General features: G+C 36.4%; 1 protein-coding gene across 1 annotated transcript in view; it reads left to right on the forward strand.

Moving 5' to 3' along the window:
- CDC73 (cell division cycle 73) overlaps window positions 1–14,391 on the forward strand; it is a gene marked incomplete at its 5' end in the record, with an annotated part of 104,056 nt that overhangs the window by 42,335 nt on the left and 47,330 nt on the right. The window lies entirely within an intron of this gene.

Consider the following 14,391-nt stretch of genomic DNA (forward strand, 5'->3'; position numbering starts at 1 on the left):
AAGATAGTATTTTCTAAGCACATCAAACCTGCTGAGCTTGGAATTGAGACAGATCTTTGGAGGCAAATATTAATGAAATGCTCAGGTAAGAATCCTGGTTCTCAGTCTTTTGGGGGACAGATTATAAGTGATGTCATTCAGCACTACATTTCAATGTAGTGCACCACCACTAATGAGAAAGTCCAGTTAAAATAGTAAAATAGGTGATACTTTTAAGCCTTTAAGGCAATTCCTTCTTGCACCATTTAAGAAGGTAATTGATTAAGGCTGCCTACATCTTGTGATTTTTATTGTTCCATCTAAATCCAGGTGTTAATCTGCCTGTGTCTTTTATGCAGCCACATGCTGTTGCTGTTCAGTCTGCATCCTCACTTTCAAGATGTTTAAATGTGTTTTGTTTATCTTTGCTAGGACAAGAATCTATAGGCAAAATCCTGGTGTACTCAGGTTTGCTACTGGTGGTCCTGAATACAATCTGTTTCAGCATAGGCATTCTCATTAGGTAAATGACTGTAAAGACTATATAATGAACTCCACATTAGTTATGGCTCACTCGGCTAGCATTTAGGCAATACTGATCATACCTTCTGGAATATACCTGTGATTGCAATCTGCAGAGCTGCCATCTGGAGCTATATTTATGTTTTCACTGAGCAATATGCTATTGCAGAAATTTCTTGCATCACTGCTGCTGGAAGTGGGTTCTTTGGTCTTTATTTATCTAAAACTCTCTTAAAGACTCTGCTCAGCTAAGCTAAGTGAGTTAAGGCGAGACCTGTGTATGTATGAAAGTGCATGTAGATAAGCGCTGAAAGTTGTACTGTCTCTTTCAATTTTCATTCACCACTTTCTATTTTGCCCCTCTTTATCCCCAAAAGGGTTGTGGGATTTTCTGGAGGTTTTTGGTTTGGAGGTTTTCCAAGTCACATGAACTTCATATATATTGGACTTGAGACTTAACACTGAAGATACTGATTGGGTAAAAAAAACCCATCTGGTTTCTAATCCTTGGGAGTCAATAAATACATAGTGTGAATGTGAAATCCTTTGGGATAAAACATTCTGATTTTCTTTTAAAGATTCCCAGATTTTTGTTTGCTGCTGTATGAACATAGTAATCTTCAATACTTAATATTTTGAACAATGAAGGTTGTCTGCTGTACTTAAAATGTCAAATTTATCTAAAGCAGTTGGTAAATTGAAAGAAATTGATAAATAACTTTGAGAACAACTGGTTTTTTTTCCAAATACATATTTTGATTAGGGTATAAAACTTTTGGTTAGACTTCCTACAACATAAGTATTAACAAAGGATATTTTTATTTCACCTTACATTACAATTGCATTTGGCAGACTAAGTTTTAGGAAGTCGAACTATTCAGTTGGCTTGCTGCTTTAGGAGGCTTAGGATGTTTTACTTGAATGAAAATATCTTGCTTTTTTGGTTCTTGGAGGTTAAAAGCACGTGACGCTTCCCCTTCATAAAGGTGTATGAGTGGGTTTTGTGCATAAGCAACGGATATGATTTCAAAATTGAGTAAAAATGTAAAACAGAATTTTGTGTGACTAAGCAAAGTGATGTGTTAAGATGTGTTAAGACTGCTTGTAGTTAACTGTCAGTCTAGTTGCTGTAAACGCACAGTACTTTTAATTTAGATTTTTTTTTTTAAATTGTAGGTTTCTTCATAGGTAATAAAAGTAATGTATTTTTTCTTTGTAATTACCTAAGTCTCTCTTCCACCTAAGTGAAGTGGGTACCTCCCAATATCCTCCGTTGACCTGGAAGGAAATGCAGTTGATGAATTAGGGATGTTTGCTTTCATGTGGCTTGGTGCTGCCATTTTGAGGAGAGAGAGAAAAAGCACTGCCTGCCTTTCGCTCCTTGGGAACAGTAATTTGAGGGTTTCATTTTCCTGCCCTGAAAGGTATATGCTTATCTAAATCTGGGTTCAGTTAGTTTTCAGTTCTTTTGATGACTATTTTAATACTCTTCTGTTGATAATGCCATGTCTGAAGTACTGATTACTCCTTATTACCAAATAATGTTCATTTATATTCATAAAAATTGACAAAGGCAATAACTTTCCTACATGTTTCATTGAAATTGGAAAGCAGGTCCCAAACATACTGTGGAAGAAGGGAGGGAATGTTACTAAAGTAGGCTGCTAACAAATCTGTTTCCTGAGTGGGAGGAAAAAACCTCCCCTTTTGCTTTGGAACAAGGAGACTTGAGGGTGCGTCATGCAGCAGTATTCATCAGTCCTACTTCCTTGTTACCTTTGGAGCAGTTGATGTAAATCAGGCAAACAAATTGCAATATTACTGAAATGAAAATGGAATCCAGTTGTCATGAAAAAAAGATAACCTGCCTGATTAATTGTGTTTTATTCTGGTTACTAAGTAAAACAAAAGACTTCTGGATGAAGAGGGCTTTATAAGGCCTTAAGCCAAATGCTTTGTAGCTAATAATATATACAATATATTATAATATACACAGTATACACAGCTACCTCATATTGGTCTACAAAATCGTTCTGGTTTAGGGTGATATGTGCTGTAATCAAACGACCAATTTCATAGTAGGTTTCACACCTATAATTAGGTCTTGAAAACAGTGGAATGAAAAAGCTTCCAAAAATATCTGGATGATGAACAACAGGTGAAATGCAGATTAAAGTAGTAAAACACATATTAGAATACTAAATAGTTCATAATGCTATCTTAGAAAGTAAAATCTAAAGGGACTCTGGACTGCCTGGTGTAATGTTACATTTGGTTTTAAATGATAGTTTTATAGTTGGTTCAAGTCTCGTATGTGAAACTTGAACATGTAAATCAACTTCCTTGTTCCTACCTGAAATCTTTTGAAAATTTTATTTACTTGTTTGTTACAGTTGCTGTTCAGACTAAGAATCATACCTTTAAGGAAATAATTTAACTTCTTCTGATGCCTCTCATAAGTGGAATGAAAATGATTGATAAACCTGACATTTAATATTTGGCAAACTTCAAGGAGTTTCTGCCTTCTGTTCAGTAAAGTGATGTTTCTGTAGTGAAACCATATTTAAACTATATTAAAATGCATAGAGATATATTGATACTTCATAAATGTGGCATAACTAAAGAATGTTCACAGCTTTGAAAAACATGTTGTGTTTATTTATTTATTTATTTTAAACCAAAGGTTCACTTTGGCTCAAGTAGGCTTGGCCAGCTTCCTCTTCTACCACATTTCGCAGGAGGAAGCTAAATTAATTCTGTCCCTCAGAAGATTAAAAGCTGATGGGGTGGGCAGATATTTTCTTTTTTCAAGGGTGAAGGAAGCAGAATAAGGTTCTCTGGCAAGTCTGAAGATGTGAGGGAAAAATGTTTTGCTTCCAGTTAAAACACAGAAAAGCATAAAATAAGTTTTGGAGTGGGTTAGTTTTTTTGGTGGGGAGGGTCCTCAGTCAGTTTTAAACTTTTTATGCTTTCTGACATTATCTTGGTGGAGGAAACAGATGTATTCTGGTTTTATTTAATGATAGTTAATTTATTCTAACACTAATCTGTGGTGAATTTGTTGTATTTCGGTGTAAATTTAGATATTACTGTGAATTGTATTTTGCTCTTTAACGCTTTGTTTTTCACTGTAAAAATACTAAAATTTAGAACTTTTCTACATAGGAAGGTATATGCTTATCTAAATCTGGGTTCAGTTAGCTTTCAGTTCTTTTGATGACTGTTTTAATACTTTTCTGTTAATGAAGCCATGGCTGAAGTACTGATTACACCTTATTACCAAAGTGCTGTAGGAGAGACTTGTTGTGGACCCTGTGTGCTTTCTGCTAGTATTCACAAGCATTCTGTCTTTGATATAAATTGAGTCTTGACCACTGCAGCCTGTCATCCAGCTGTCAGAGCCTCCAGCCTGCTGCTGACCTGGGAACTATTTGATAGTTTTAAGCTCAAAAGTTATCTGCCCTTTTCAGCACCAGATCTTCCTGGACCTTGTTTAGGGATTTTATGGCAAACAGACTCTTGGAAGTGCCTTTGCACTTGGGCAAATGTTAATCAAAGAACAATACCTGTGTGTAGCTTTGGCAGCGGGAAAAAAACTTTCCTGCGTCTTAAATAGGACATTTTTTTTTCTTCCTGGTAGCCTTTGAGTCTCAGTTAATCAGTGCCGTTCAGGGACTCGAGGATCTTCTAAAACTTCCTCCCAGCCTTCTCTTCTAGCTGCTGAGCTCCACAGTACAGGATTTGTTTCAAAGGGTTAAAATCTTAAGTTATTTTTCATTTGTAATTAAACACCTCGGGTCTTTCCAGGGTGAAGCTGTTGCTGCCTGAGCATGGCTAGGAGTCATTAGGAAGTTAAGACTCGTTGACAGTTGTCTCCATTTTCTTGTTAAAGCAAGTGCTTCATAGTTCTGCCATTCAGAAATAATCTTTTCTCCTTAATACAAAGGATGATGCAATAAACAAGTATTCCTTAAGGCTATATCTAGATCAAGGCACTCAAGCAAATTAAAGCAAATTACCAAAGTGTACAACATGAACATTCATAAGTTATAATGCATTAAATTGCCATTGGCTGGTGATGTCTTTAGGAATAAAATTACTTTCGTTAGCTGTAGTTTAATTTCCTTGGTTTACAGTGAGTGAAGGCCAATTCACTCCTGCATTAGAAATTCATGTGGGAATTAAATGCATTTGAATTAACATGCTTTGACTTCTCACCTTTCCTCGAATCTTTATAAACTTTTAGATTATTGGTTAGCCCATTAAGTTTGTGAGCAGCTTCCCCAGACTATCATAAGCATTTCCTGCTTCTCTTGTTGCTGAGGTTCCGTTTCTTAGTGCTGTGTGCATGTTCACTACTTGCTCGCATAGGATTACAGCTTTGATCTGAATCAGAGCAACAAATAAACTGCTGCTCTTCAGTCCAGGTAGTAATGGCTAGATTATATAGAACTACAATGGTATTTATTAATTAGCCTGTGAAGAATGCACGTTTTCCAGCATGCACAGTTCAAGATCTTCTGGATTTCATGTAAATTCAGTACCTTTTAAAATTTAAAAAAATGCAGTTGTTCTGTGCATATTAAAAAAAACCCTAAATTTGCAGAGGTCTCTTTAACTTCTGGTTCTATTTTAGTTGGCAAACCCAAGGATAGTTGGTTTTGCTTTCAGTTTTATGTGGCATGTTTGGGGTCTTTAAGGTGGGAAGGCAATAGGAAGTTAGATTGCTGTGGATATTTAATAGAGTGACTGTATTTTAGGGCATAGTCACTCCTTTCACACTTCAATTGTCATTACACAAGGAAGAACACTCATTTCCAGTACTTAAACTGATCATTTTAAGCCTATCACTTAAAATCTGTCCTCTCAGTTACTTAAAATACTCTGCCCTAAACAGCTTATGTGTCTCAGAATTTCTTCGGTGCTTGTCCTGCCTCTGTATTTCCCCAGAAGTGTGGCTTTCTTTTGTTTTGCATCTCTTATCTCTGTGTTTAATAGGGAGACATCTACTCTGTAACACTTTCTAAACTTTTAAAATTGAGACGCTTCAGTATAATGGACAGTAATTACAAAGTATTTCTACTGGTTTTTTTTTATATTTTTCATTTAATGTAGTTAGCAGCACAGTAAATTTATGGATAATTTCTACTACCATACTGTATATATGGAGGGTGGTATAGTCTCATTTTAAAGCATCCCTATAGTTGAATCTGTATAGGTGAATTTCTGTGTTCTATACTTACATTTCTGCAGTAAATGGGGAAATTAATTTCTGTTAATTGTGGGATAAACTTTATCAACTGTTTAGGGAGAGAGTATTGGTAATACGAGGTGCCAATCAGCATTTCCTTATACTTCCCGGATTTTTAAAAAATCTGTATTAGTACATTGGCAAACCATTGAAGCAAGTCAGTTTGATTTGGTCCAATATCATCTGATGCCACTGTTAAGCAAAGAGTTGGCCTGCAATATATGACCAGTTCTCTGATGGCATCTGAAGGACTCGAGCTTATTAATCACCTTTGAAAATGTTGTATAGCAAATTCAGAAACTGTGGTTTGGTATTTATAAGAACCAGACAGGTTTGTGCCATCTCTTCTGAATGGGGTCTTAAAAAGAGCGATGTTTAGGGAGGTAATGTTCACTTGTTTAAAACAAGACCACTTAGAAATTTCTCTGAGAGAGAATGTTTCATTATTAGCATGTTCTTGAGGTGTTGGGGTGGGGATGGAGATTGTTATGGGGTTTGTTTAGAAAAATGCTTAGTTTCTTCTTGTTGCATCTTGCAGAGATTCACTTCTAGTGGCCTATCAATCACATATCTTTTTGATAACTTGAGAAAAACTTTAGCTGTGAAGAGGTAATTGTCAAAGGGAAGTAGGACAGCAAGAAAAGAAACCTTTACTGATATGATAAAATGAACTCAATTTTTGACTTTCCAAAAGCCAGAGTCAAGCTATGAACATGGATTCTTGTGTCTGCATTGGCCACTGAAACAAATGAAATGCCGAATTTTTTAGTTGGCCCTGGTGGGAGGCAGTCTTTTTTTCCTATGGCAACGTATCTCATTGTGATCATTTTTCACTTCAAGTAACTGACAAAGCCAGTGTAAAATATGTTCAGCAAATATGTAAAGCTATTTTTGTCCGAGTCTTTTAAGTGTCACAGAAAAAAAATGGAAGTTATCCAGCACCTTGCATTGTACAGCTGGATATCATAAACAGTGTGAAGGCTAGGTCCTCAGCCTCTGGCATGGTTGAATCAGTCCATCCTTTCAGAACATGAGCGCTGTCCAACTCTGCAATTTATTTTAACTTTAAACTGGATCATAGTTGTATGTGCTGAAATGACTGTACCAGTGTATATTTTCTTTTCAGCACTTCAAACTGGTAGAAAAATACTTTGCTGTATCCTAGCTAGAATATGATAACATTTATGCTTTCTGCAATTCAATTGTACACGGGTGGCGAGAAAAAAGAAGAGACACTTAATACTTACAATGTTCAGTTTTGTCATGAACATCCTAGGATTCTTCTGTTCTGTAAGTAAATCAAGGTATTCTGAATGCAAGTATTAATATTAGTACTTCAGGTGCTAATATTCACAAGTCAAAGAGAATATTGTGATAAGAAATGAGGGGAAACCTTTATTCCATGTGAAATCTTTTACAATGAAAAATTTTTAACACAAGATTCATAGATGTTTTTCTCTTACAGAACTGGGAGAGGTAAAATATTAATATTTGACTGATTGTCATAAGAAGTCTGAAATGCAACAAGTACAGTGTTTCTCAAAAGGGCTCGATTTATGGGGTGTGTGCAGATGTTAGAGAAAGCGTGTGTTCACATGCGTGTAAAGTTTTTTGATGAATAGGAGGAGAGGTAGGGAAGAAATGTAACTGTATACTTTATTCTAGTTTTTCCATTCCACTCTGCTAGCATGAAATTTGGACAATAAATCATTCGAACTGCTTAACTTCTACTAGTAGAAAATGAGGAAATGGTGGAAGGGGAAAAAATTAAAACATGGTTGAGGGACCCAGACTGCTTTTTTTTTTTAATGAATATGGCAGCATTATATTTTACTCAGGTTTAAAGCCCCCAAATTATTGGCAGAAGGTTGTAATTCCTTTATGAACATTAATGAAAGTTGGATATCTTAAGTTGTTTGCAGCATCCATTTCTCACCTGAAGTTTTTTAGAAAGAAAATTATACCTTTGCTGGATGAAGCAAGCAAACTTGCCTGCTTTTAAAAAGGGCCTAATTCACAGCTGGATAGTGTGACGTAGGAACTATGTCCTTCAAATCTGATTAAATTCAAATTTTTGTGAAGTAAAAGAATTATGCTTATCTGTCATTCTTCCTCTAATTACTTTTTTTTTAGCATTTTGAGAACTCAGGAAAAACATTAGCTTTTCAACTAATGCAGTTAACTTCCAAAATAGATAAACCATCTCAATATTTGGTGAAATGAAGTAATCCGCTGCATCAACTTTTAAAAATAATTTCATATTTGAAAGACAGAATTTTTTCATGACATTAATAGGGAAATTATTGAAAATACTTTTCCATTGACGATACGTTTATGTAGGAACAGTGTGGTTCCTGTAGGTTTGTTGTACGTGTGTGGGTGTGTGGTTTTTTTCCTTCTGGTATGCCTCAGGGTGCTTACAGCGTAAGCTTTGTAATTTGCTTTTTGAGGAACAGATGTGTTAGTTGTCCCCTCAGGTCTGTATATGATAGTTACTTTTATTTTGGAGTCTTAAGTAATGTTAAGAGTACCTCTGACTTGTAATCTTGTTTCTTTAGATTATTGGGAAGTAAAAATGTTACCGTTTTCTACATTAAAAAACAATCAATAAAATACAATACTTTAAATTATTCAATGATGATACAATGGGAGATTGGTTATTCTCTTGATCCAGAAGGCTGGATAATTGAGTTGAATTTTTATGTCTACAAAAATCAATGCCTAGGTGGACTTTGGAGGAATGCCTATAAAAAGACTGGCATTTGCATTAGGTGGCAGTACTACATTTTTAACTGAGTCACAGATGGTGTTTTCCAGTGTTTCATTTCTGTTTTTTCATCTTGCATCAACCTGTATGTTATGGTACAACAGGCTTAAATTATGACGTAGATTCTTTTTTTTTTTTGTATGCTAAATTCACACTTCTTTTGGAAGTGATGACAGCAACACAGAAATCCTGAATGCAGCTTAGAATCTTTCTCTTATTCTCAAAATATTCTTGGACCCCAGCTTGTTTAAGTGCAGGATATGTTAAATACTTAGTAAAGGCAATGAGCAAGGTTTTTGTTTTCCTTGGTGACTTGTATTTTATTAGCAAAGGATTTCTTGTGGCTGTTGGTTTTTCTTGTTTTAAACTTTGAGCTTACCAAGGTGTGGGAACACTTGGCCTTTCCACAAGAAAAGATGCAGTGGCGTTGTGGTTTTTCCAGAGTGGAAGGATTTGGTGTTTCAATGATGGGATGGATGTTTTTAATTTTTAATGTAATACAAAACCTTAAAAAGTGTTAGTGTTACCAGAAAAGAACTGGGAATACTTAGCTTTCTGAGGACTATTTATTTATGTTGAAAGGGTTAATCTCTTACACCCTTGCAAGCATGGTGTTTTCCTCTAGTTTGATTTTTGTCATGTTGGGAAATTTTAAACCTTGAAGGATTTCACACTGTTATCAGTTTCTTCATCTTCTTCAGTTGAAATAATTGCAAGACTATGTCAAAGCTGGTATCCTTAAAAAGTTAGAATGAGAAACGTGTTTCACACACTTCACTTTGGAATGAGGTAAAGAAAAAGAGACTTCTCCGTTATGCCCACACTGAGCATCTGGGAAATCGAAGTGGTTTGTTCACAGAATATTCATATTAAACAGTTGAAATGTCAATTAATATTAGATAAAGCTAAATGGTCTAAAAGGAAACGGGTGCGCTTGTACTGATGCACTTGTCCTCAGAGGCATACTTGCGTGTTCTTCAGTAGGCTTTGGCCTCCAGTGAGGTAAAACAGCTTGCAGTGTTACTGATAAAGATTGTAGAAAAACGCTGGTTTCTTCCTCTTCCTCCTCCTCTCTCAGGCAGATGATACCTGGAAGGATACCAGCAGCAATTCAGTTCACTCCTTAGGAAGCGTATTCTTCGCTCAAGGCTTCCCAGACGAATGGAAGGTTGAGGAAAATCCCATCAAAGATTTTAGCAGTCTTGACTTCTCCACCCTGTACACCAACTGTGCACAATTTAAGCATTCAGGTGGAAACCCCTGAGAGTACATAAAGCTTTAAGCTATGAGTACTGCCTGTGCTGGAGGGACTATTGGTTGTGTTTGGGTTTTTTTGAGCGTAGTAATTCAAGGTTACTGTCTCGGTCGGAACATTCTGACCACAAGCGTAGTCTTGAGAAAAGCGAAGGGAATGGTTCATACCCTGTGGCTTGAGTTATACAGGAGTTAGCTCATGAACCAAAATGCACTGTTACTATCATCCCGTTAGTGTTATCATGAAAACTGTCAGATTTAAATGCTTAAGAGAGCTCTTGTAACTGTTGCCATGGTAATATCAGAACAGCAACGTGGTAGTTTTCATCCATATCCCATGTTCAGCTAAATTCCTTTGCAGTCATGTAACTGTGAACGGCAGGTACCATATTGTACCAGGCTAGATTTCTTTTGAGTTAACCAGGGACAAATGAAGACTGGAATTAACTCTGTCTTTGAAAGTAAAATGTAAATCCTAGATAGAAGTGATCTAGTTTGCTTTGCTTTTGGCTTGACTGTGTGCTGACAGTCCTATATGTAAAATACTCTCTGACCTGCTATTCATGCCATTGTGTCATGTCTTGTAATTAGTTTCATTCAGGCCATAATAAAAAGCATGCACTGCAGTCACACACTAAACATTTTGTTAAAAGAATGGGTTTACCTAATAGACTTATATTTTTCTCTGGAAGAGATCCTACTTTCTAATTTGGCCTCACTTTTAATGTGTTCCCTTATTACTGAGCCTGCCCTATATTTTTTTAACCTGCATGATGTTGATCAGCTGCCGCGTTTTTAGTTTCACTCTCCTGTTTTCTGACATTCTAGAGCTTTTTTAACCGACCTGCTGTAAGAAGTTGTTCTCCACAGCCCTCCCCTAGCCTCTCGCCCTAGAAAGCCTTTGACTTCAGTCTCGCCGTGGGTACAAAGCAAAGACAATGTTCTCTCCTTTCTGACCTACATTTTCCCAGTGCAGCACTGCATAGCTGGCGGTGCGGCTTCCCTGCCTCCCTCCGTTCCCCGCCACGCTCCTCTCGCAGAGTGGGCTGGGTCGTGCGAAGCAGAGCTGGAGGAGGGAGGCAGGACTGGATGGGCTGGAGATGTAATCCGTAGCAATACAGCAATCGCCCTCTCTGTTAGATACGAGCTGCAATCTGACTGTGTGCCACCCGAATTGCGTGCTGTTTTGGAGGAAAAAAAAATCTGCAACTAAAAGGAAGATAATGCTCTTAAAACTTGATAGCTGCCATTATCATAGAGTAATTAAGTACTTGTCCAGTATTTATTTGTGTTATTTTACAGCATAAAACAAGGATTGAGAAATGGGTTTTAAAAATGGAAAGACATCTGAACAACTACTGATGCCTTTGCAAATCAGTTACAAGCCTGTTCTTGCTAATAGCACCAATATAAGAAGTAATAACTGCTATATTAGCATCTCCCTTCTCTGTTTCATCTCCTAGGAAGTTTTCACACGTTGCAATGAGTATTCATTCAAGAGATAGAATTTTCTTGCACTGTGGGATTATGTAGGTTTTTTAGATGGAAGTGTGATTTGGGATTGTGTTAATGAATTGGGAAAATTAGTAGGGTTGGGGGGGCAGTCCAAAGTAATGGCTTCTGGATGCTTCCTTCCCCTCCAATGCATGATTTAGCAAGGATTTTGAGACAGTTAATGCATGTCTTAACATAATAATATATTCTGAAAATATTTTGTAAATATGGACTAACACATTTTATATTACTGCATTGCAAAGGAAAGCAAATCTTAAACTACCATTCTAGTAAGCTTAACCTGAAAGCCAGTCTGTCTCTTCTTTTCTACATCACTGCCGTTATATAATTTTAAATTAAGACATAAAAATAATTTATAACTTTTAAGTTGAGCTCTTAATGGACACTGAATTTTTTGACTGTGAGGAACCACTGGGGCTTGGCAGTACCTTTACCTCTAAGTTTTTTCAGACTAGAAAAGATCATGAACTCTACCCATGAAAAATCTGGCAATGGCTGGGGATAGGAGCAGTTGTATCACTCTAAAACCTGTAGTTGTGCCATTTTCATGCCCAAATCTATTGCCGTGTGATCTGCAAATAACCCATATCACTGATTTAATTGGAGATATGAAAGGAACAGTTCTGTTGTTGCTGAATAACAATTTTTTGTCGGACTTCATTTTAGTCACCTAGTATCCATGTGTAAATATTTGTTTGGTTGAAAGTTAAATAAATAGGGAAAAATTATGGAATTCCAATTTCTGATTTTGTTACCACGCTTCATTTTTCTGAGATTTTTCTTTGCCATAATTATGGTACTGATGATGTTGCATTTTTTCCTATAATGTTTTGAGTCGTGATGACTTTGTATTTGTTTTCAGTCTGAAGCAGACACACAGAGAACTAAAAACATTCAAAGCAAATACTATCAAAACTTCTATACCTCAATAAGTAAACTTATTTTTTTTTTTAACTGCATTGCAGACATGTTAGACAGTGAGATATGAGCTTGTATGCTATTGCTAATGGAAATGCATTTTTTTGGTCTTACTTTATGGGGAAAGGAAGTGAGAGAACTTGTCACAGATTTTAATGATATAAATAATTATTTTACTATTTTTAACATGAACTGTTTTTATATTCTAGTAGAGTGAACAAATAGCTTAAACACAAGCTACAAAACAGTAAAAACATTCAGAGAATGGAATGTATATCTCTCATTCCATAATTGCATATTTCATCACACAAGCTGTCCCTCCTGCTTCAGAAAGCTTTGTAACAAGCTGTGCAAAAAAACCAGTTCTTGGATACAAACAATTTAAGGAGCCTTTGGCTGTCTTGATAATGGTTCAAATATATTTGTAGAGTAGTTTCAACTTATACCCGAACATTATTATGAATTTTTAGAAATTATGTTGGACCCTTAATAGGGTATTAAAAATGGCTTTTTATTTAACATCTTACACTCCTCACCAATATTTTAACTAGCAAGATGTTTGATGTACTAACTTGTAGTCATTGTACCGTAATTCTGCCAAGCTCGGACAGATCGTCATCATGCATGAGCTCCAAAGTGGAGTACCCAAGAGATTGTTTGGCTGCCAAACTTTAGGATTCAAGTGCCAAACTATTTAAGGTTTAGTTATTAACCTCTTGGACTATACCCAGAAGCCAGCATTTTGGACTAGCCAGAGTTGGTAAAATCCAAGTAGAGTACATTACAGTCTAGCTTGAAAGTGCTGAAGGCAGGGAACAGTGTTGAAGTCCTTTCCAAGAGGATGGACTGTGTTCTTGGCCAGCATTACTCTGGGAGAGGCCACTTATGGGATTATGCACCATCCAGAACCAAATACCCTTGAGTAGTAGCTGGCTTTCCATGTCAGCACTCACTCTGCTTGTCTAAAACTTGAACTGTTGTGTAAAGCTTGCATATAGTTAACTTAAGCCAGGTGGCTTTCAGCTGTGTTCGCTGGAAGGAAGCAGGCAGATTGTGAAGAAAGCTATAAATGGGTGTTGAAAGAACGCTCCCGAAGACTTTGTCTAATGCAGCTTGCGTTTCTGTTACATGAATGCCAATAGTCATCACCAAAACTAAGTGAATGCACTTTCAATCTAGTTGGAGAACAATGTTCTGCAGAGAGTTACTATTTTTACACATTTACTTTCCCCAGAAATGGACATTTCTACGATTTGAGGTATCTTGGAAATGCACAAATGTATAATTATCATACCTCAAGTACAGCAGATGACAAAATTTAGTGGAGGATCACCAAAAAAATGGTGACGAGCAAATTCCCATACCCATCTTCATTCAGTAAAAGCTCCTAGAATTTCTTAAGAGGGCTAGTCCAGTGCAATATAGTCTACTCATTGTGTGTAAGTTCCTGCATATAGACAGCCTTAGGGCTTCTGAGAGTGCTCAGTAGTATGATTTGTCTTTTCATTACAAAGAAGAAAACAGCTGCTGTGATCTCTGTATTGTGCATGATATGAAAACTAGGCTTTAAGAACTAGAGAATACTAAGTCAGGTAATGCTAAAGCTAGAAATTTTTTTTTTTCCTGAGCAGCTTTCCCATAAAAAGTGAAGTCTGAAGACCATAAATATAATCAATTTTATTAAATAATAAAAGTACATCAAAAATTTGTATTTTATCCAATTAAAAAGTCCCAGTCAAACAGAAAACTAATCACAGTTCCATTATTTGCTGCTAAATCCGAGATGGGTATTGCTTACCCTGGCACTGTGACAAACACTAATAACCTGAATCTGATACAACTCTGCTGTAACTCTGTTAGAAAATAAGCTTTAAAAATTCTGTTTGTTAGAGAACTGGAAACCTGTAAATAGATTTAACCTACTTCTCACAATTTATTTTCAGTGGTACATGTTGTGGCTTTAATTTTAAAAATTGCTTAGATTTTGTTCTCGCCCATATTGCTGTCTGGAATTCTCAATCTTATTACAACCTGGTCTTCCCCACCTAGAAAGTAAGGTGTGTGGCTTAATTTTTTTTTGCAGACCTGTTTTTCACTAGACTGATCCTTTGTTTTCGGTAGGCAGGAAAGAGCAAAATCAACAGACTTGGTTGGTTTTCTCCCTCTTTCCACCAAATGAGATATT

Source organism: Phaethon aethereus (assembly GCF_964289735.1).
Source record: "Phaethon aethereus genome assembly, chromosome: 8".
Classification (NCBI taxonomy): domain Eukaryota; kingdom Metazoa; phylum Chordata; class Aves; order Phaethontiformes; family Phaethontidae; genus Phaethon; species Phaethon aethereus.